Consider the following 26,114-nt stretch of genomic DNA (forward strand, 5'->3'; position numbering starts at 1 on the left):
AATCCAACTCACGCCCGAGCACAGCTCCGGCTCAACAGACTAACGTGTCTGCCACCTGAGCTACGCCGGTGGCCTATGAACTATTCTAAACACACGTACATATATTTTTACTTTTACTTTTACTTTCAAGGATTACTGTGAATTTTTCTTTCCTATTAGTTGCGGTGTTCCAGGAGTCATCTTCAAGACCTCTGGCTCTTACATCCTTGATGACTCCATCCTTCCACGTTAGAAGAAGACTTCCTGTCCATCTTCCTGGCCATCCTCTCGACATATACAAACCATTGTAGTGCTTAACGGTTAATATACAGTCAACCATATTCTCTTGGAGGTCGAACTCTTCCATTATAATATCATTTCGTAACTTTTGAAGGTAGTACAAAATTAATTTGTGGGGGCCTCAAAGTCATTAGTTTATCTGACTGGAAAACAAGAATAAGCTAAATTGTGTTTGTGTTAGTGGGACAGTCGGGATAAGAATGATTATAAAGTCAGTGGCCTTTGAGAGAAACGTTAAGTCCCAGAAGAAAAAAAAGTAAAGAACCATTCACCTGTAGACCCTGGCAAAATTTTGCTACCTCCACTCTGTCAAGTTAGTCTTAATGAAATTTTTTATCGGGTCAATAGATAAAATATGGAGTGGATATCAATATGAGACACGTTTCCGAGGTATAGTGAACGAATATTAAAGGAGGGTGCTTGTATTGGTCAGTGAGCTCTGTATTTTATACTAAACTGGAGGCACCACAGCAATGCTCTTTCCTGTCTGAAAGCTTGATTTGTTGGCGAGGGTATTGCTCTCTCTTTCTAACTAATGGGTTTCAGTCAGTCTTTCGTGAGGTTGATGTTGCACATGCACAGTAAGCAATAAAAATACCGTTATTGTGTACAATAGCATTCACTGTAATAGAGACAAGGACAACACTATGTTAGGAAGAGATAGCAATATGCTTAGGCGCTCAGCATTCGCGCCACGCTTTTAAAGCATTGAGTGGCGCCTCCACTGGTATAGGTCCTCGAATCTGCACATTGATGGGAGATCTTTCGTTCCAGAAAAAAATCGAGGCATGCGTCCAATGTACTGAAATTGCCATTAAAATTACAGAATTAATTGGTCTCTTAATTTATATACAGTTTTGTGTTGGAATATTATATTACTAAATTCAACGATGCTGCAGTGAAATTCCAACTATTATTTAAGAAGTATAAAGGTTTGATTAGATCAGAAACAATTAAGATGTTCGACAAAAATTATCAAGAAAACAATACGTAACTATCAAATTTTTGTACTGAATTCTTGAAAGTCTCAAAGAATTTCCACTGAAATATTCTTTGGTGTTGCTAGAGAAGCTAGGCTCAGTAGCATATAAAAATATAGATAATCTTCAATTAAATTCCAAGATACTTATGAAATACTAATGAATGAAGAAAAACATATTATTACATTACAAAATAAAAAAGGTTTCTGCTTATTTTAAATCATAAATTCTTGTACTATATTTTTATTTGTAAAGAATGTTCAAATATATGTTTATGATTTTGGGTAAATGTATATTATTATTCAATAAACCATAAAATATTTGAAATACAATTTTGGGAAGGTGAAGTTGCATATTGAATTTTATTTTCATCTTCATTGAGGATATCTGTGTTCAGGTAGGATGAAGTTTATATTTTAATGCTTCACTGTGTAGTATTGGGTTATTAGGAAACAGATTATAATTAAAACAATTTGTGGATAAGCGGAAAAAAAAGGATAAGTCACGAAAACTAAGTTTTGAGATAATTGCAAAAAAACACTTTGACGAAATATGTAGGATCGCTGAAACAATTTTCTTCCGGCTTTAATTTCAAAGCTATGACTAGAGCATTCTACACATTGTTCTTCTCACATTTATCTATAAAAATGTTCACTTAACTGAATTTTGGCTGAAGGGTGTGAGCTATCCCCTTTTGTTCGCGCACCCACGAATTATTCTACTTCGGTTTAATAATCTTTATTGTACTTCACATATTGTTACGTCAAAATAAACCATACAAAGAAGAGTAATGAAACTACTAATATGTGGACTATAGTACATCTATTGTTCACAACTTAAAATTAATACATTTTATTTTATGTTTCATAAATGAACTTCCAGTCTTAATTCTTAAAATATTTTTGAGCATTTCGAAGTTGTTTAATTTCAGAATACATTGCAATGCTATTAGTGAGTGAGTTTACAGTTTCGTTGTCGATCACAATGTAATGGTTACACAATAGCAATTCTTACCAGCAAACTAGAAGTTGTTACGTCGATGGCCACAACATATGTTCTGTAAGAAGACCCAAAAACCGCGAATATATTTAATAAAAACATGAATTTGAACTTTGGTTCAAGTTTTAGTAAAATCTGTTCTCATGCAATGTGACCAAAATTATCTCAACCTAATCTAACTCTCTGACTGAAATCTGCTAAAGATTTTGTGTATTAAATTTTTACTTCTCATTAATAGTTATTAGTTTAAAAACTAATTGTCGACTTGTTCAAATCAGGTAAGGTAGATTAAGTTACAAAAACAGTTACACTTTATAGTCGAGTTTTTACTTGTAGCTTCTTGGTTTATATTTATTTCTAAGAAGCATTGGTTTTTACGAAAAATAATGAAATTTCCTAGCTTCACTGGTAATAATAATTAGTATAAAATATTTCGGAATTTTACTGTAACATATTTATTGATAACTTACGGGAATATAATATTATGTTTGTAAAAATTACTTGTTACAGACTGAAAGATCAACTCTGTCTTACTTTATATTTGAAATATACAATCTTGGTTCATATCTGTTAGGTTAAAACTGAAGATTTTTTGTTGTAATATTTGAAATTATTTCATTGCTATTTTTTTACTTCTGATTATTCTATAAAAGTGGAAGATATTCTCTTCTAGGAGTTGAAATGTTATCCAACTGTTCACTGTTAGCTGCATTGACAAGCGCCTCAATTATTACTCCACCCAAATCCTCTGACGAAGATGGTGAAAGATATGCTCTATTCCCATTAACTCTATGAGAGCGACTATAATCATATCCTGTACTTACTGCTCCCTTACTTAGAGGATTATATTTTCTATTTGAATTCACATTTTTATCGTCCGTGGACTTCACATTTGAAAACAATTTGATTGGCGGAAGAAATTCGCTATTTCTTACATTTCGTGGAACTGTGTAATCGTACCCTTGGCCTGATAAAGCATTGTCCTCATTTTCACTTGGTGGAAGGTACATTCTATCAGAATTCTTTTTACTTGACTTAATGTTATCATAATCCGTATTTAAAGGTGGGAGATATTCTTTATTGGGTGGAAGATAGTCTCTGCTGGGTGGGAGATATTCTCTGTTTGTTGAAATTTTGTCATTATTTGAAGGAAGATATTCTCTGTTAGGCGACAACTGATCGTTAGTGGGTGGAAGATATTCCCTGTCACGTGATGGTTGATCGTTACTAGGTGGAAGGTATTCTCTGTTAGGTGATGGGCGATCGTTACTGGGTGGAAGATATTCCCTACTGGATGATGGCTTGTCGTTACTGGGCGGAAGATATTCCCTATTGGTTGATGGTTTGTCATTGCTGGGTGGGAAATATTCTCTATTAGACGATGGCTGGTAGTTACTTGGTGGAAGATATTCTCTATTAGATGTTGGTCGGTCGTTACTTGGTGGAAGATATTCTCTGTTGGGAATTGGCTTGTCATTACTGGGTGGAAGGTATTCCCTATTGGATGATGGTTGGTTATTAGGTGGAAGATATTCTCTGTTACGAAATGGCTGGTCATTATTGGATGGAAGATATTTTCTGTTGGGTGATGGTTGGTCATTACCAGGTGGAAGATATTCTCTGTTCGGTGATGGCCGGTCGTTATTGGGTGGAAGATATTCTCTATTAGACGACGGCCGGTCGTTACTGGGTGGAAGATATTCTCTGTTAGACGATGGGCGGTCGTTACTTGGTGGAAGATATTCCCTGTAGTGTGATGACTTACCGTTACTAGGTGGAAGATATTCTCTACTAGCTGATTGTCGTTCGTCACTGGGTGGAAGATACTCTCTATTAGGTGGTGTTTGGTCATTAGTAGGTGGGAGATATTCTCTACTAGCTGATGGTCGGTCGTCACTGGGTGGAAGATACTCTCTATTAGGTGGTGTTTGGTCATTAGTAGGTGGGAGATATTCTCTGTTAGGAGATGACCGATCGTTACTGGGTGGAAGATATTCTCTACTAGGTGATAATGGGTCGTTAGTAGGTGGGAGGTATTCCCTATTTGGTGACAGTCTATCGTTACTAGGTGGGAGATATTCTCTGTTAGGACTGTTAATATCATCATTTGCTATTGAAGGAGGCAGATATTTTCTATTTTTACTTTCATCCTCGTTGAAAGGTGGCAAATATTGCCTGCTTGCAATCTCAACTATTTTTTCAAGGTGAATATTATTCGAATTTTTGTAAGGATAATTTGAAGGCGGCAGATATTTACGATCCTCAATATCATCACGCCGTTTAGTATCAAAGTTGTCTTCATTTTCCTTGGGATTGAATATCTCCACTTCCGATGTCTGAGGAGGAGAATATTCTCGGTCGGAGTTACCGTTTCTATATGTGCTAGGCTTGCTTATAAAATAACCATTTTCCTCATCATTATAAGGAGTAGAATAACCGCTATCTCTGCTCTTTGCACCAGCTCCTTGATTATTGAAGTTTGCTTCTCCGCTGCTCTTCCTGCCTAGTTGTCTACCTCCAGAGTACCGTGATGCCTGAATATAAATAATAAAAATATATTAGCGCACTGAAAATAATTGTAAAATATATTACATACTGAGTTAAACATTGTAAAATATCTATAAAGAGTGGAAGTGAAATAGCCCTGCAGATTTTCTGAGCTAATAGCTCATATTGTGTATAACAAAGAAGTGTAATATTATGTTGGTGGAAAGTTCATAGTTTTCTAAAAAAATGTTTATTTTTGTCCAACACCCTGTTATTCCGCAAATATTGCGAGTATAATCGTGATTTTTGCCCATAAAAAAGTAAATCCATGGCGCTACAGCCCTTTGCAGGGCCAAAACCGACCAGCCGGCTGCTGTCCTCACGTCCACATGCCGAAGCAGAGGTAGATGACCATCCAACCAGAATGGAGATATCATGTGGTTAGCACGATGATCCCCCCAGCCGTTATAGCTGGTTTGCGAAACCGGATTTTCGCTACCTATCGTAGCTCTCCAAGTGCATCACCATGCTGGGTGGGCACCGGTCCCATATACGGCCGAAATTTCATGAGAAAATTTCTTCCCCCATGAAGACTCGAACCAGCGTGAATTCCGTAACGCGAGTCCTAGGCGGGATGCCTTAGACCGCGACGCCACGGCTCGGGGCGATTTTTGACCACATCGATAGCAAATCTAATAAAGAATAATTTATCTCTCATTCATATTTCAATAGCGTGAATGGTTTTCGTGTAAATTTAATTTAAAAACCACTAATTTCAAGCCACTGGACGATGCGAGTCGATTGCAACGTCATAGCGAGAGAGGGAGGGAGGTTGTCGTAGAGCACGGGTGTCCAAACGCCTATAGAACCAGGAGATATTGCACGTCAAACATGCTCTGCTAAGGTCATTAACTTTCCATATAAAATAGTAAAAACGACCTTGAAGAATATGCGCAGCGGGTTGCTTACGCCAGGGGTTACCTTGTACGAGTTACAATTGGACATCTATGGCGTAGACAGACATACCTGAGTTCTCTCCATTGTGAGAAGAAAGAATACTGTGTTACCGCCAATGTTGCCAGACTGCTGAAACTTCCAACTAAATTTTCTAATTAACCGTGCATTTAATCATGAAACGTAATATAGGTTATCTATCCCTATAAATGTACCCTATCATCCCTTTCAATTTGCAGGATTATTAATTCACTTCAACCTTGTATATGGAAGAAATCTTAAATATAATTTTTATAAATTGTCTGTCTGTTATACCTACAAGACATCTACCCCCTAATTGTAAGGGATTTAATATAAATTTTTAATGTAAATATTTTCTATCGTGTTTTAGATTTAATTTTGTGGTTATAAGATAGCAATTCGGATAGAACTTCTTCCTTGAACTATCAACAATTTCTTAGTCTTTACATCACAACAAATACTAGGTGGAAATGACATAACTTTACTGTGCAGATTGAAGGGGCAATAGATTACATTAAAACAAATAAAAACTTATTATGTATTTTTCTTGAGGTATGAATTGACAACTTTGCTTCCTTACAGCAAAACTCAAAGATATTGATGCACTACTTTAAAAAATCTTCTGTGATGAGTGGCGAGAAAATTTAGCTCTCAAGTTCTACAGGGACATTATTGATGGTGAAATTGGCATTACTGAAGAAAGAAAGTGATCTTGGTGATTATGAAGATCAAGATCAGTTTCACTTGAGGGTATGATAAGATAACAGAAGTTTCAATTACACACATTTTCATTAATACACAAATAAAAATGTTGAAGATTATTATTATTATTATTATTATTATTATTATTATTATTATTATTATTATTATTATTATTATTACTAACTCATGGCTTTTAAGGAACACGGAGGTTCATTGCCGCCCTCACATAAGCCCGCCATCGGTCCCTATCCTGAGCAAGATTAATCCAGTCCCTACTATCATATCCCACCTCCCTCAAATCCATTTTAATATTATTCTCCCATCTACGTCTCGGCCTCCCCAAAAGTCTTTTTCCCTTCGGCCTCCCAACTAACACACTATATGCATTTCTAGATTCGCCCTGCCCATCTCAAACGTCTGGATTTAATGTTCATAATTATGTCAGGTGAAGAATAAAATGCGTGCAGTTCTGTGTTGTGTAACTTTCTCCATTCTCTTGTAACTTCATCCCTCTTAGTCCCAAATATTTTCGTAAGCACCTTTTCCTCAAACACCCTTAAACTCTGTTCCTCAAAGTGAGAGTCCAAGTTTCACAACCATACAGAACAACCGGTAATATAACTGTTTTACAAATTCTAACTTTCAGATTTTTTGACAGCAGACTGGATAATAAAAGCTTCTCAACAGAATAATAACAGGCATTTCCCATATTTATTCTGTGTTTAATTTCCTCCCGAGTGTCATTTATATTATTATTATTATTATTATTATTATTATTATTATTATTATTATTATTATTATTATTATTGTTATTATTATTATTATTATTATTATTATTATTATTATTATTATTATTATTATTATTATTATTATTTCAGGTTTGGATTGAATAACAGAACTATTTTTGTTTCAGTTATTACTTATGACTGACTCAATTTTCAGATATTTTTCAATTTTTTTGCAACAAAACTTCATATTAGCAAACAATTTCATATGAGAATGATACATTTGGTCTTTTTCATCAAAACTTGATGCAGGCATATTTCAGTGTTATTATGTTAAAGTATATGAGAAAATCATGAACTTATCTACCTCAACTTTCTCTTATCAACTGTTTTTTTTTATTTTGGTGGTAAACAGTTGAAGATTTGCAGTAAAAATATTCAAGTTTTTCTTGCTCTCCGAAAAATGTCTGGCATATTTATAAAGTTTTGAAAATCACTATCTCGATTGTAAAAAGCATGCTATTTTGTGATGCTGAAATGTAAAGACTTAACCAGTAAAATAAATCTTAGGTCATGGAAGAGGAATAAGTAACAAGCAAAGATACTCATGGAGGCAGATAAAAATTTAATTTTTTTTCTTTCCACCGTGTTAATAATGTCAAAACAAATGCATATACAAATTTTGGCCACTCCACCGCAATTACGAAGCCGTCCAGAAAGTGATTTTCCTTGGGGTCGTTTACAGAAAAAAGCACAATTTCATGGAGAGATTTATTGAAACGGATATAGCAATTGTTGCACTATTTTTCTCTACTGAAATTGTCATATCGTGGGATCAATATTTGTATCCTTGTCATGTTGTGCACCTCTCTGTTGGTTCCACGGTATGACAAATGTCTTAATTCTGGTGGGGAATATGTTGAAAAGTAGCGCAACAATTGCTGCATCTGTTCCAATAAATCTTCCCATAAAATTGTGCTTTTTTCTGTAAACAGCCCGAGCGAAAATCACTTTCTGGACGGGCTCGTAATTGCGATCGAGTGGCCAAAATTTGTATAAGCACTTGTTTTAACATTATTAACATGGTGAAAGAAAAAAAATAACTTTTTTTATCTGCCCACATGAGAAAGTTTGCTTGTAAGACGAACACGAATTTCAAGAATTCATAAAGCGAAAAACAATACAAGGGAAAGAATTTGTGGAAAGGAAACATACTCGAAGAAATATAAATCTAAGAACTACAACTGAAACAGTATGGACACAATACGAGAAAATATTCAAGTAAATTAAGAAGTATCCCATTGGATACAATCTGGTTACTACACAATTGAAAGGATGAGATAATTGATAATATACAGGAAAGAAAAATGGTAGATGAGTGTATGCTCGCAACCTCCGGTTGAAGAGCACTCTATCTTCTGGTTGAGAAAAACTGTAAAATTGTTCCTATGAAATGACGTGAAATTGAATGAATGATATGAGATCAAATGGGCCGTCGTGAAGAAGAAACAAGAAGAAAAAACTATTACATTTATCAGGATACAGGAGTATAACATTTAACCGATTGCTTCATGTTTGAGACTGCATTCGCATCAGGTTTCAGAATAATATTCCTGCTGTCTTACCACATTGGGCGATTTGTAGCCTTTTTGTTCATCTCCAAATTGCTTGTTGAGCGAATAAAGACCCTGGGCTGTGTTGCAGTCAAATTCGTACCACCACACACAGACGAAGAATCTTTGGCTGAATATGGTTCCATTAGGACACAGAAATGAATCTATCTGTCCGTTCTCTTGACATATATGGAATACCTGAAAATAAGAGTCTGTATTAATTATTTAATTCATTCATTCATTCATCATCAAACCATTGTTAGATCCTAGTGGATAGTACCATTCCGTCATTCCCATCGCAAATACAATATAAAACACAATGCCATTAGTAATATGAATCTCTTTTTATTCTTACCTACTAAAAAGTAACAGTTCAATGCATTTCAATATCATACTTATACGAAAGAATATAATACAATACAACACGAGTACAACAGTAACATTACCTCTCATAAACGTTCACCGTTCTATGAATCTTGCTCTAATAACTACAAATTTCGCAATATTATTATCGAAAATATTAAGTTATAATAATAGTCCACCGCTGTGGAGTAACGGTTAGCGCGTCGGACCGTGTAACGAGCGGGTCCGGGTTTAAATTACGGTTGGGACAAGTTACCGTACCTGTTTGGAGCTTTTCCGTGGTTTTCCCTCAATCATTTGAAGCAGAATTGCTGAGTAACTTTCGACGTTGAACCTTGGTCTCATTTCACTATCATTAATACACATATCAAAATCCATACCATAGCCTGGGTTAAGTTCACGGTGGGACTTGTTGTATTTGTACAAGAGCGCGACCGTTCGGATACCCAATCATGCACAATAAGCCTCAGGCTGCAGTGTAAACCTTCGGGCCCCTCCTTCGTATAAGATAATAAGGAAAAAAGGTAATAATAATGGGTTAAATGTAATGGGAAATTTCAATACAATATTTTATTGTAGAATTATGTGTAGAGTAATGTAAAATGCTGATTCGCTGATGCGGAATATTCACAACACCGACTAACCAGCTTTGCATATTATGTGACCACTCCGACACATTGTTTGAAACATCTGAAAATTCTTCTGCACATGTATTTAGGTCTGTACCATCTACTGTAGCATCAAGTTAACTGAACACTAAATGTTTGCAGATCACCGCTACTCCTTAACAAGCCATATTGTAGGTTTGATCTAGGGAAAATACTCGTGTTTTGAGAATAAAAAAGCACTCGCGCTTTCGTAAAAGAGGAGTAGTATTTTCTCTGGATCCGAAATACAATATGGCATTGCTGAGAAATGGTGATGATATACTGAACAATATTATCAATTTAACTTTGCACTGTATTTTAGTTTTCTTAGATGATCGAATGCTTAAACGCTTCATTGCTCTACACTGATTGCTGTCTGAGAACACTGTACAACAAATTTGAACTTTTCTTCTGTCCTCTAAATAAAATTATTTGATTTCAATTGTCATGGATATGGTGAATAAGCATCTGAAAATAAAAGTCCTCTATCACATACTATTTTCACAAACTAAACGTTCTATTTTATTTATGGACAACATATAGTTTTCAAACCTTGAAAAGAGATATTTGACCCAAGGAGACGATTAGAATGGCATTTTTCATATTTTTATTTTGTATTCACTTTCAGAAGCTTCTCTAAGATTCAACAATATTCTGCCATCATACTGCAGCTTCACCGTGGCACAAACCACTTTTTCATTACTTAAATAACCTGACGTAAACGTTCATCATGTTCATCACTCGTTTCTCCCAAGCTCTGAGGGGGAAAAGACTAGATAGCAACCATCGATATACATCTTCAGAATTTAATAGTGGCTCATATGACACACTTATTTTACCTGGAATGTAGGTGTTGGGTACAGAGACAAATACCTGAAGAATGAAAGATGACAATTATACAACCAATATTCAAAAAAGAAGATAAATCTAAATGTGAAAACAATAAGGAATATCTCTATTAAATGCAGCGTATAAAATTTACTCCAAAATAATAACAGAAAGGCTAAAACCTATAAGTGAAGCAATAATAATGGAAGAACATACAGGCTTTCGGAAAGGAAGAAGCTGCATACATAACATATTTGTATTACAACAAAATAATAATGGAAAAACATAAAGAATTTAATAGAGAAACGTATTTAACGTTTATTGATTATATTAAGGCGTTTGATAGAATAAATAGAAATGAATTATGGAGAATATTATATAATAGAGGTATTCCATTGTATCTAGTTGAAGTGATTAGAAACATATATAATAATTATAAAATACAAATAGATGGGGATACACAGATAAGAGTAGAGGAATTTAACTTAGGTTTGAGACAAGGCTGCAGTATGTCGCCGATTCTATTCAATGTATATAGACGAAATATTAAGAAGATGGAAAATAAAAATAAAGAATTATACACAGAATTTTAATGAAGATAATTTCATAATGACGGTGCTATTCGCTGACGATCAGGTAGTAATAACAAATAATGAAAATAACCTACAGAGAGGAGTACATGAGTTATGGAAAATAAATAAGAACTATAATATGGAGATATTTGTATATAAGACTAAAACTATGGCGTTTTATGACACATATTCTGTAAGATTAAAAATAGTAATAGGAAACAGTATCATAGAACAGATAAATAAATTTAAATTTTTGGGCGTTACCTTATCTTATAAAGGAAACTTTGATCAAAAAGAAAAAATAGAAATAAAAATCAGTTATATAAATGGAACAATAAGAAGAACGTTGAAATCAAAATCTAGAAAAGATACATTGTTAAAATTTTATAAGGTGATGTCAGTGCCCAGTTTACCATATGGAAGTGAAACATGGGTTATGAAAAAGAAAGATGCCTCTAGGTTACAAACAAATGAGATTAAATTTTTGAGAAGCGTAGCAGGTTACAGGAAAATAGAACATAAAAGAAATGAAGAAATAAGAAGAACTTGAGATATATGAATTAAACAACAAAATAGAAGAATATAGGAATGCATGAATATCTCACATTTCAAGGATGCAGGAGGACAGGATACCATATAAGTTTTTGAAATATAAACCTCGGGGAAGAAGAGATATTGAAAGACCAGCCAAAAGATGGATGGACCAATTTCAGTAGCTGCTAAAGGAATTAATTTTCTAATGCATGAAGAATGATAATGATGATGATGATGGTGATGATCGTGATGATGATGATGATGATGATGTAGGTGTTTCGCTTAGGCCACATTTTACGAACATAATGTTCTTTCTTCTAGCGGCTATCCCACTCACACAGAAAACAGCAGTATACTTTTTTTTATACTTCATGTAATCTTGTTGCATACCAAGAAATAGCCCATATCTGCACACAATTTCCACTTGTACTTATCATAGTGTAAATAATTAAGCAAAGTTTCGTAAGTATCTTTCTTGTAAACGGAGTATGTTATGTAAATACTATGGCTCAGCACGTGCTGTTCCGGTTGGTGGTTCGTTTCCACTGTCGGATCCTTTGCGAAGTTCCACGGCCTCTCTTCCATATGTGGCGTGGACGTATGACGTCGTGAAGGAGGGTAACATCTCTCTATGAGTTCGTTAGGGTTTGCCGGACCTCATGAAAGCTCCTTAGCTGGGTAAGATTACTCCCTGACCCATCTCTTTCATAAGTCGTCTGCCAGCTTCTGGAGGATCTTACATTCTCGAGTCAAGTTAGCCTCAGGCTCGGGTCCGCTGAGTATCGTTGTCAGCCTTTCTCCCTTCACAGAGAAAATGAGCTGGCGTCAGTGATTTGGATTCCATCTCGTCGTCTTAAGCTATAGGCCTTGAATTTATGGCTGTCTCAATTGCAGTTGTAGTGTTTAGATTCTCTTCATCAGGGGCGGCTTTAGAGGTAGTGCCGTTGTGCCATGGCACTACCAGAATACAGAAGGAAATGGAGAATTCATATTTTCCGCTCAAAACCTGAGAGAAACAAGTTACGCTTACACAAACTCTACCGTCAATATGAATGATCTTTGCAGCGAAACACGTTGTAACCAGTGTTTGGAGGATGGATCGGTGTCAGGCACTATATCCCATAAGAAATATAATGGGATGCGCGCGCAATCTTCATGTTCGCTCGTCCTTTTCAGCATCTAAAAGCATGATCTGAAATGTGCCAGGCACAAATTGCCGCTGGCTTTTGCAATGCTTGTAAAACTGTATACATCCCCATTTACTACGCCGATCCCTTACTACCTCGCGCTCTGTCTGCCTTCCGCTTTGTCGGAACAAGTTTCTTAGCGAAGACTGCAACAATAAGATAATAAAATCTCTCCCGGTTTCTTGAAAACTTGGCTTGAGAAAGTTTTCACTTTATTATTTCTACCAGTCGTGAGATTGTCATCGTAATAGTGATCGTGTTATCGTGTTGTGTACTGTTAAAATGAATTCGGTTGGCGCTTTATTGAAATCTCAGTTTTCAACATTAACATATGAAAACAAACTTCGTGTTAAAGAATTAGGCAGACCAACACCGCACTTAAATATTCATCAAAAGCAGCAAAGTGCTAAAGTTAACAGATCTCGCAAATTCAACCCAGATATTTATTTAAAAAACAACTGGTTGTGTGGATGTGATGTGAAAAATGCGTTCTTCTTTTTCCCGTGTGTTCTGTTCGGAGGTGAACTTAGCTGGTCAAAAGTGGGTGTGACAGATTTAGTACACTTATGGGGTAAAATAAAAATACATCATATGTCAAAGGTTAATATGAATAACGTCTTCAGTTTGTCTATGCTGGGTAAAGCGAACACTGAAAATCAGTTAAATTCACACTACAGACTCGCGATTGCAAAACACAATGAGCAAATTGATAAAAGCAGATATGTGTTAAATTTAATAATAAATTGTATACGATTTTGTGGGGCACTAGATTTAGCACTAAGAGGGCACAATGAATCTGAGGAGTTTTGTTTGCAAAAGAGACAACTTCAACAAAAAAATGATGGATTTATTTTCAAGTCAGAAGAATAGGCGAATGGGTTTTATCTATCGCGCATATTAACCTGGTCAACAGAAGTGCTCAAGTGCTCCAGTTGTATAAATTTGGTGAGTGATTATTATTATTATTATTATTATTATTATTATTATTATCATTATTATTATTATTATTATTATTATTATTATTATTATTATTAGAGACGAGAATTTTATGCACTATAAAATCCCAAAATATGCATGCATTCATGCACTATCAAACTATGAAATATGCATGATCAAGCGAAAAATACATTAAAATATGCACTTTTATTTTTGTTTCAAAATGTCTTATTTCACTTCACTTTTTTGCACAGTTAAAAACCTAATAACATTTTTAAATTGGTTTCTGTGAGGTTCCTGCACTTGTCTCTATATTGCAAGAAGTTACGGGTTTAAACTTGAATGAACATATTTGTGACAGTGTCAGGTCAAATTCTTCATTCAAGTTTTCGCCACAAATAACCTTCTCCACTGAACAAAAGAATCCGCAGTCCGGGTTAGCATTTAGGACCCTGTCCAATTTGTTTTTCGCCGCTACATCCACTTTCCCACGGGCATAACTGAAGGATCTATGAAATTCTTTGAAGATTATTTCTTTTGTTGCATTCTTGCAATATGTGAAACAGATGCGACATGCTGGTCGACTTGAAATTTTTTAGTACATTTCATCTGAAATTATAATAGAACTTACGGTTACCTAGATACGATTTGAAAACGGACATCATAATTTAATAATTATTTTGAACAAGTTTTGTAATTTTTTTACAAAGAACAATTGTCACATAAAATATTCGGAAACAGAACAGCATTGCTTTACTCTTTACTCCAAAAGTCTCAAAATACGACATCCTCATCTGACCTAATAAAATATTTTCCTTTACAGTAATCCACTGTGCAAAGAATACACTTATGGAATCTTTAAATTGGAAACATATTAGAACCACATTAACACGCGCAAACAGAATAAACAAGCACGTTAAGAACTTACGACATTCACACACTGCAAACACAGTTTAACGGTGATTCCAATTTTAGAAGAATCTAAATTGCTACTAGTACTAGAAAAGGAAGAGAATTTACAACCTCCCTGAAAGAGGATGCTTTTGACCTAAATTATTTGTCGGCAATTTCCTTGAACCCTCTATATTTCCTCTCTACTTACTATTCTCAAAATATCCAACGTAATAAATTTGAAGACGCCTACAGAGGTATTGCTTTGGAAGATGTGCTGTTGAAAACTTTCACGAAAATAATAACAGGTCGCTTGGCAGAAATGATAGACCCGAGTATCCCACAGGAACAATTTGGATTCAGGGAAGGAAGATCGACCATTCAAGCTGTCCGATGCCTCCAAGAAGACATACAAGATGCACTGCGACATCCAAAAGGAAAGCTGTATACAGTTTTCGTGGATTACAGCAAAGCGTTTGACACCATCAACAGAAACATGGTAATAAAGAAACTGGGCTCGATGATTGGAACAGGTCATTACGTCACCAGAATAGTAAACAACATATTGCACAAAAACAGCTTAGTAATCGACGACAGCGTCACATACTCAGAACCTATAGAGCAAAGTATCGGGGTGTTGCAAGGCGACCCACTAAGCCCCACGTTATTCAATGTAGCAACAGCTGATATTGTGAACAGTGTCAAGCTAGATGGAGTCAGCATGTATATATATGCCGACGACATGGCCCTAGCGTCCACATCACGGCAAAAGCTTCAGTCCTCGCTAGACCAATTATCAATATGGGCCCGAGAGAACGAATTAGCCATCAATGTAGACAAAACCGTATCCATGATCTTCCGCCGAGGAGGAAGAATAGCAGCTGAAGATACATTCCGTCTGGAGCACAGGGAGCTACAAAATGTAACCCAATTCAAGTACTTAGGAATCACCCTCCAAACGCATGGGGATACATATACACAACATGTAAATGAAAGAACCATACATGCTATAAAAGTAATGCATGAAGTACAGCATGTAAGCAAATTATCGCTAGAGACAGCCATGACATTATTCAAAGTCAAAATCAGCCCTATATTGCAATATGGTCTGAACATCATATGGGAGAACCTTACAAAGAGCAATTTAAAACGCATAGAACGAGTGAAGGCAACATTTATTAAAAGAGCCCTATCCATATCAAAATATGCTCCATCACGACTATGCTACGAAATGTCAAGGGAACCCTTCTATATCGAAGATTTGAGACACCAACTACTGCTCCCGTCCACTGCCCAGTACGAGAATCTCCTACAGGAACTCCGAACGAAGAGGTCACAAATATGGAGCGACTTCTATACAACAGAGGCCATGCTGTCCGACGAGTGGAAGAGACCGTACTACGAACTCAGACACACCATCACACGCTTCGCAGTGCATGGTTTTCATTTCAAGATCTGCAAAACGACAGGCTACCATGAGCCCAGTGCAGAGTGCGTGTGTAAATTGTGCGAAGGTGCCTGTGAAAGATACCACGCCCTCTCATGCAGACTAAGAATCGAATCACTAACGAGTTTCTGTAGTGAATAAGCATCCATGGAACGAACACACAAAATATGCATATTTTGCGCTTTTCTACCTATTATTATAAATTTATGACACGCAGTGTATAGAGGGTCGTCGGTAGAGTGCTGTAAAAGTGGACTTCCGTCCAGGGAAAGGTCCTCTAACACCTTATTGAGAAAATCTTAACATCTTATTTAATTTTTCTGTTATTTAGTTTTTTTTCTTTTTTTTTTTTTTCTTCAATCCTGATTTCTGAAGCTAAAATATGGGACATAAAATCGAGAAACTAAGGTGTCCACACAAAACCATTAAAGCATGCATTTAAACTGAATTTAATGTATATTATATGCATTATTAAGCTAAAAATTACCTAAATATGCATTATGCATGTTTTTATCCCTAAAAAGTCGAAAACAAGCAAATATGCACGGGAAAAGTACACATATTTGGAACCGGCAAGTAATGAAATGGATAAGCACTAAGTATGAGCTATGTCCTATGTTCCTATAAAAACATGCATTTGCATGGAATTCTCGTCTCTAATTATTATTATTATTATTATTATTATTATTATTATTATTATTATTATTATTATTATTATTATTATTATTGCTTATAGTAGGAAAAAGAGTTACCCTCCCCCTTAGGGTATCCTGGATATACCACTGATTTTTGCACTATGCATTAAATATGTATGAGCCGGCACTGCTCTTCATCAGTTTGAGTTCGGCCAAGTATCTTCTTCAAGCTGAGTTTCTCTGTACCAATCATTCTCTCCCACCAATATTTTTGTTGTGTATCGGCATGAGGAGGAATAGCAGTTACATCAAATAAAATAAGCGTCACACTATGGCTTATGCAGTACAACTCGCCATCTTTATTCCTTCTCTCCTACAGATTATATTCAGTGTTACTCGTACTACCACTTGAGACTATAACTATCTTCCTAATTACAGTCTCTGCTATACATTCCTTCTGACACACACACACACACACACACACACACACACACACTCTCTCTCTCTCTCTCTCTCTCTCTCCCCTCTCCTCCCTCTCCCCCTCTCGCCCTCCCTCCCTCCAAATTCAGCGACAAGAGTCGTACCGCATTCTTCCTCTGTGTTGCCAAGTGTAGCTCTGTATGTAAATTAAGATTTTATCCAAATGTAAATTTAGAAGATTCGTGATAGCTTAACGCTAGAACATCACATTTAAGAAATATTCAATTGTTATATTATAAAAAAACCAAGCACTTCAGCACATAAAAATTCACCAGTGTTAAAAATGTGTTAAAAATTCAATGAAATATGCAAAACATGGGACCTAGATTTCAACATATAAACATTTTCTTATTAATATACTAAAGGTAGTTGATTTTAAATAGTATTGCTATCTATTTGTTACTCTGTAATTTGTCATTTATAGCTACATTTTACATCTTTTGGTTATAATATCTATATTTATCTTTTTTTATTTTTCATTTATATCTGTGTATTTTATTTATGTAGAATATATTTGTCTGTTTTTTTATTTATCATTTGTATTTACACTTGTATCTTGCATTTGTATATGTTTTTATCTAGTTTTTTCATGTTATTTCCAATTTTATATTCTAAGCAAATATTTGTACTGTCTATTGTAATTGGAGCTTTGCCCTGTTATAGACATAAATAAATAAATAAATAAATACAGTAGTTAAATAGTTTAATAGTTTAAATTAAATGTCTAAAAACAATATGTATAGACAGGGTCAGTTAAAATGGAAAAATTACAAAGACAAAGAGACTGTACAATCAAAAAATTCGTCAAGATTGTAAAACAGATTTAAAATTAACCAACTAGGGATGTAAAATTTGAGAGCAGCTCTGCTTAAATTTAAAATATGTGATGGAAATTTATTTGCAACCTTCAATGACATGTAACAAATTTTTTTCGCTACTTAGCAAGTCTACAATTTATGATACTAAAATAATTTCCTTGTCTTGTGTCATAGGAATGAATATCATTTCTTAATGTTAAAGTTGCAAGATTATCTTTAACATACAAAATTAATTCTAGAATATATAAATTTATGACTCATGATTTTGTTTTTCACAAATAATGGTTTACAATGTTCATTAAAAGTTGCATTTGATACAATTCTTATGGCCCTTTTTTAAGCAATAGGACCTTATTTATAAAAGCAGTGTTGTCCCATAGCAATATTACATAGGTAAGAGTGCTCTGGGTAAGAGTACTTTGAAAGTAAGCAAAATAAGCATCACGAATATAGTTTTCAGGTACAACAGTTTTTTTTATCTCTTCAGGAGAAACAAAGCTCTTGAAAGTTAGTAGAGATATGGCCAATATGACTCTCACGTCAATTTGGAATCAACAATAATTCCTAACATATTAAACTGACTTTGTTCATGATCGGTCTTCTTTAGAGTAAAAATTACACTTTGAGTTTTAGCTGGAATAATTAAATAAGTAAACAAATGAAAAAATAAAGAAATAGCATGAACTTAATAGAAAAGCTGCAAAGCAAAATGTAATCAGTTTGTTCTTAACTATTAATAACTGTAAACGTCTTTTCGCTACTGATACGTATTATTAAAACGTAATGATGTCTGACATGTATGATAATTGCAAGTTCAAAAACAACAATACTGGAATATTTCTGTCAATTTGCTACTCGTTTGTGGAATCACCTCTTAAGCTGTTGACAACTTTCCCCTTCCACCTTGTATAATTACTGAAGTTTCCATGTCGTGTATTAATAGTTAAATGCGTAGACACTTTCTACAAGAGACTGAGAGAGGTGTTCACCAGTCGTGACCAGCTGTACGTCTATAGGCTGAAGCAACGAATAATGACTCTCACATGCCAACCATCCACAGCTAGAAGACTTCTCCGAATAAATTATAATTTCTTCTTATACATGATGAATTGTGCAAATATGAATCATTCTGACTTAGAGTATTACTTCTATGGCGCGCTGACCTTATCATTGATAAACGCAGTGGACAACGAAACGTTTTAGCATCTGCAGCAGGGTAAGGGAAGATTCTCCTACGCCTACGTCATGATAATCAATGTTGGACTATGTCGGGTGAATATAATATATTCATGCAACTGCATGCATTTGGGTACTTGCTGAAATTAACATTGATACCGGTGTAACAAACGCTAATTAAATAATTTCGAAACAATACATCACTAATAATAATTTTATTATTGTTGTTGTTACTCTTTGCTTGATACGTTTAGCAGACGTTCTGTCTACACACACTTTGTCAACGTTTAATTTTGCCTGATTGTGAAATTCATCTAGATGCGTTTGACAACTGAGAAACTTGACAATGGGAATAGATATTTCGTCAATAAAATATTATGACTATTTGTGAAATTCGTCAAAGAAATATTTGGACTATTTGTCAAATTCGTCAATACTATGTGTACGCTAATTGAATAATTGACGATTATGAATGGAAATAATGAAGTGTAAAAGCGTAAATTTTAATTGTACTATTTATACATCATCTACGTTGTCTTGTGCACATAAATATCTCAAATTGTAGCTGATTGAACGTAAAACGGGGTATGTCATTGTTTGCTTCATATTCATCATATTTGCGACAATATTTTAAATTCTGGTCTGATTTAGAATATATTTCTTTTTAATAGGCCGCTTAACATTGTGGTGTCCTCCAAGTAGTTGTGTTATAATTATATTGTTTTAACGCTGGTCCTGCGAATGTTGTGTAGAAACTTCCAGATATTAGCATGGTGAGTAACAACCATTTTCTGAAATTTCGTCCTCTAACATAGGCCGGTCCCTGTTGATTGACTAGTCTTGGTATATCGAAACTTTTGGTTAGAATCTGCACTAAAAATCTATATAATATGTTCATATACTCGTACTAAAAATTTTGAATACAATTTCATGTTCAAAACCACGGAAACGATAATTTCATGTCCAAAACCATTGAAACGATAATTGTGTTGACAAAATATATTATAACGGAAAGTCCTTATGCGAATTTTCCTCTTGACTAAAATAAATAAATGTAGACGAAATTACTGTAGCATACTATCCGTTTACCAAAAAAATGTTGATGAATTGTCTATAGACGTATTGCTGTTGACGAAACATCCTGGAAGCCTTGATACAAATTCTGTGGTGTTCGGATAAAGGGGGATGTCATTTTTTGTGCAGATGGAATTTTGTTTTCCAGATGAACATGCTAGTTAAATTAAACAAGTGGGTGTGCAAAAATCAAAAGAATCCTAGCATTTGATGTGTTTTATTTGCATAGAAAATTATTTGCAACAAGGGTCCGAAGTTTAATTTTCATTTACCTCCAAACTCATTTTTATGACTTATCTCCCTTTACCCAAACAACACAGAATAAAATTATTTTCAAAATAAAAATCATTCTACATGGGTACCTAGCCATACTTCAGTTTTTATTACACCTACACATTACTTCCATAAAACTGCCTAGTAATAATAATAATAATAATAATAATAATAATAATAATAATAACAATAATAACAGCAACAACAACAACAACAATCTTCATCTATATGAAATAGGTCTTCTAGCCTGTTCCATTCTCAAGAAAGGCCATCGTTCCATCTTGTTCTAGGTTTTCCAGTATCCCTAGATGTTCCTGGTTGGTAGTTCAGCTGTTGTTTGAGTGTCTTCTTTCCATCATTCCGTAATTCACGTTCAGACAATCCTTTAATTCTGATTCATGATCGTATCGTTCAAATTCTAAATATTAAATATACTCAACATACACTAGAAACAAGAAAAATGAACGTCTTAAGAAAAATGTAGGGTAAATTTAGAGAGATGTAATAAGAAATAAGGACAGAAGACATCAGCCAAATATAGGAAGTAATATTGGAGACTGGGTGGAGAAAGGCAGATTTGAATGGAATCGATGTATGTCTCGTATGGCATTGGAAAGAGTTGTACGTGTAGCACTTGATAAAACCTGGCGGATGTAGGAGCCCTGGAAGACCGAGGATGAAGTGGAAGGACTCCTGATCTCTGGATAGAACAAGCTAATATGAAGAAGATGAGGAGGTGGAGGAGGAGGAGAAGGAGAAGAAGAAGAAAAAGAACAAGAAGAAGAGGTTTGCTAACTTTCTTTTTTGGCATTACACTTTCGGCTTTGATTTTTAGTATTAATATTTTACTTTCATCTTTGTTGACCTAAAAAAAGAAAAATATTGACGACATTGCTGTGGAAGAAAGGAACACACTAAGCAAATGTTTGGTATTGGGGATGCTAAAAACGTTTGGGCTAGGTATTTCTGCAAAAATATCGAAATGATTCCCTGCAGCTTAGCAATACTTTCGCTTTATATTTCGTATAACAAGAAAGAAAAAGTCGAGTGTTCTTGATTTAAATGGGGTGTTTCTGATCAGAAGTGGGGTGTTCTTGATCTGAAATCGTTCCTCTGGAAGGACCAGGAATAGTACAAGTTCCGCAAAACAAATTAACGAAAACTTCTTCACGTTGTTTTTCAGTTTGAGTATCGAGATTGCCACGTGCATTAACTTACATAACAATTGCCATGTGTAAAGTCGGGAGATAGAAAACGAAAACAGATTTTTGTTCGTTCGAGCTATAGTAGTAGTTCGTTTGTTTTTTTCGTTATATTACTCCCTCAGTTCCAAAATATGGTATAATAACAAACAAAACAAGTTTCATTATTGCGAATGCGCGCACGAAATGTTTCGTGATGTGGTATTTTGTTCAGTAGTGAAGGAACTATCAGACAATGCAGTTGTGAATGTTTCTAGATTCTGTAATGCATGAAGCTGTAATATTTAAATAGTTCATTATGAACAGAAATCAAATGGGCACCTGCTGTAGTGTTCCTGTTGCAGAAAATTTAACACCAACCCAGTCAATTTTGAATAGAACATCTAAGGCACAACAGTAGTATAAAAAAAGGGATTGTAATTTATTGGAGTTGTATATTCATTTGCTTCTCTCAAAACTATGTTTGTTTTTTATTTTTATTAATTTGACATCACACAGAATGAAATGTACTTTATTTTTTATTTCCTCTTATGTTAATTTATCAAACAAATAAGTATCTAGAAGATTTATTAAAGTTACATTATATTACTGAGTACTTTAACAAAATGTATACAGTACCATATTTTGGAACGGAATAAATGACATCTTTCTGTATCATGTTTTGTAACAGAAGGAGTATTATAAATTAATTATCAGTATATCTATCGTTTATTAAATGACCATACTTCATTCTTAATATTAATATTTATCAATGCTTTGTAATTAAGACTCTATAGCAAAATTCTGCACGCGGGCTAGGGAGAATTATTTCCAATGCTTACCGGTACATTACCTGTTCTAAAAAAAACAGTGTGAAATGCGAAACGAAATTGGGGCTTTAGAGTCCGGAACAGACTGAAGTACAGTCAACAGTAGCATAAGCTACTGATGTCTCCGAAAGAACTTTATGGATGATCCTGAAGTGATTGGAAGAAATTTGATGAGCGTCTTACAATAACTCGAGAAAGAAATACAGTATCTAAAAAATAAGTACTTACAACCTTGGATGATTTCAGTATAGCAACTATTCGACGTATCATTCATAACTTCTTAATTAATTATGGCCCAACAGTCCCTAAGCTCTAGTATGTTTGAAGAAAAAAAGCTGGTTAAATTGTTATTAAATACATCGACATAAAATAAGGAATCAAACATCAATAAATGAAAAGTTAACGTAATTAGAATGAGAAATTGTTTGCCGCGACTCATATAAGAAGGATTAGGGACAGGAATAATTAGTAGAATTATTCTACTGTCTGAAAAGATGAAACTAATATTTTTCCATTTCGCACTGAAATCTGATCAAATGGCGAATTTAAAGGCCTATGACACTGATGTCTGGAGAATAGAGATTAATTGCACTGGTCAACAATATTAAACATAATTTTTTGTTAAAAGATAAAGAATAGATGATTCTTATAGCATTTTTCGTGCTATTTCAGATCTGTTTTGAAAATGTTTCTGTCACCTAGGATTTTTGAGTAATTATATGAAATGTACTTCAAATTTTTCTAGTATTGATACCGTGTAACATCTTATATAAGTTATAAAAGTCAATGTGGCTATGTATGTATGTATGTATGTATGTATGTATGTATGTATGTATGTATGTATGTATGTATGTATGTATGTAATGCACAGAAGCTCACTGAAAATAACAGTTTATTAATTCTAAAATATGTCTTTCACATTATTGTTTTCATGTCCGAATATGTATTATTGCTAAATTATATCTATATTATCATGTCGTGAATGTACAGTACGTATATTAGGCCTACTGGAAATAACAATCTGTTAATTTTTAAAATAAGCTTCTTTCAAAATATTATTAAGTTCAAAAATGATTTATTGCGAGATTATACTGTATTCTGTACATAAAATAACAATGACATAATTAATATACACCATTATTTTAGATACGTTATTTTATTTTAAACCGATATAAAGAGGGGTTTTACTACATAAATAATATATCCGTAGTATTTTATGTATGCTGTCTCAAACAAAGTTACCATACAATTATACTGAAATATTAAATAAAATAACATTAAGTTAAAATTACGTAAATGAGGGAGGATCTTTTGATTGAACGTGTTATGTGGCATGCATGTACAATAGAATATGGCATAGAACACATTTTTGTTTAATATTTATGAATTCAAAATAAAACATAATAGTCAGCAAACATGAACGCATTCATATAACACGTAAATTCAATTGATTTACTAGATAGCTCTGTAGCGTAGTGGTAAGGTGAATTACTTTGCTGTAGAGGAACCCAGGTTCGAACCTGTATTTTTATTGTTTTGATAATTTGCTTGCATTATTTTAGTTACGTTATTTTATTTTAATCCGACAAAAAAGGGGTTTTCCAACATAAATAATATCCGTAGTATTTTATTTATGCTGTCTCAAACAAAGTTACCCTGCAATTATGTGAATGTACTGTACGTACGTAAGCTCACTGGAAATAACAGTGTATTAATGCTAATATATATGTGTTTCAAAATATTATTGTTCATTCGAATATTTGTTATTGCTAAATTAAATCTATATTATCATGTCGTGAATATACAGTAATATGTATGTTGAGTCTACAGGAAATAACAATCTGTTAATTTTTAAAATAAGTTTCTCTCAAAATATTGTTCAAGTCCAAAAATGTTTAATTCCGAGATTATACTGTAGGGCCTGTTCTGTAACATAACATAAAATCGACAATTAATATACAGTATTATGTACGAGTATTTGTAAGGCGTTATTTTCAAAAGTCATGTTTAAGAAACGGGGTATGACATAAGCAGGCGTAAAACGGACAAGGGGTACAAAATTCTCCAATCCTATTATGTATATTTTTTATTTCCATATTGATTCTTTGATACGAGCGATAAAAAGGTAAATTTTAACTCATCATGAGACCCCCAAGGGGTTCAGACTGGGAACAAGAGAATTCCCTATTTATCGTTAACTGTCTTTAAATGTGAAGCGAAAGCACATGTAGACAGGAAATTACACTAAATTTGTGTCAGCACAGCTATAGATCAATGTAGAACATTGAGTCTATGCTATACTGATGTAAAGGGACCGAGGAGATGTTTTTGTTCAGTTAAACTACAAGACAAAACTAATTAAGAACGAAAACAGTAAGGTACATGATGACATCTTTTCTCTCCGGTGCCTGATCTTCAGCTGTTTTAAATTCTGTTAATCTTGGCAGGTGTTTTGTCTAAAAAGTTTATTAACTCATGTAAGTGACACTATGTAAAGATTCATCTTTAGGGACTAGGAAAGCTTAGTAAAGACAATAATTCGTTTTGTTTTTCTATGTTGAGTTGCCGAGATCTCCTTAAGTCTGAAGCAAAAAGGAAAACCCGAGCAATGCCGGGTCCTTTTAGCTAGTTTTATATAAAATCATATTTGTTTACCTAAAATGTATGTGAAATAAATTTTGGGTTATACTTCGCTTGATAACATCTCTTTTGAGTGTCCAGCAGTAGTCTGACAGAATATTTGGGCTCCATTTTACCTGTCCATTAGTCAAATACATATTTCATACCAAGTGGATCTATAAGTTATAACTTATTTAATTACACTTACCCGATAACAGTGTTGAATTCGAATCACAACGCAACACTACTGAATTATGTATTGATATTAATACCGGTATTATTAATTATTAATTACGTTCAAATTTCAGAAGCTTAGTTACTTCCATTTCATCAGTTTCCATCACTGCAAAGCAAAATTATTGGTTCTAACATAACAGTTAGAAAATAACTGTCAGTTGTCGTATTTGTCAGTATTTTAAATTCGAAACGAAGTTGGTAAAAGAAAATTCAAACCCGACATCTAGAAAATCATTATAATGCACTAGCATATGTAGTAATAGTGGGAAAATTATTAGGTTTCATCGTTGGGGTATTATATTATACATAAGTTTGTCACTTTTAAGATATCTGGTAGAAAGCAATTCCTACCTGGCATCTGGCCTCCACATCTGCGAAGTAGCCTGTTGGTGGTTCCTGACGTGAGCAGGTAAATGATGTCTTCGGGACTTTGTCGTATATAGGGTAATCCCGACCGGGTTCCCCAGGAATGTTCTGCAACAAATCTGCCAGAGTTGGGTCGAGTATTGATTGTCCATAAGGATTTACTCCCAGTTGGCGTGTTGTTCGTTGGATAGAATTTCCTAATTGAGATACATCTTCAGCTGCACCAACTTGAATATGCTGCTGAAAATGAAATATTAAAT

The sequence above is a fragment of the Periplaneta americana genome, chromosome 7 (assembly GCF_040183065.1).
Source record: "Periplaneta americana isolate PAMFEO1 chromosome 7, P.americana_PAMFEO1_priV1, whole genome shotgun sequence".
In the NCBI taxonomy this organism is placed as follows: domain Eukaryota; kingdom Metazoa; phylum Arthropoda; class Insecta; order Blattodea; family Blattidae; genus Periplaneta; species Periplaneta americana.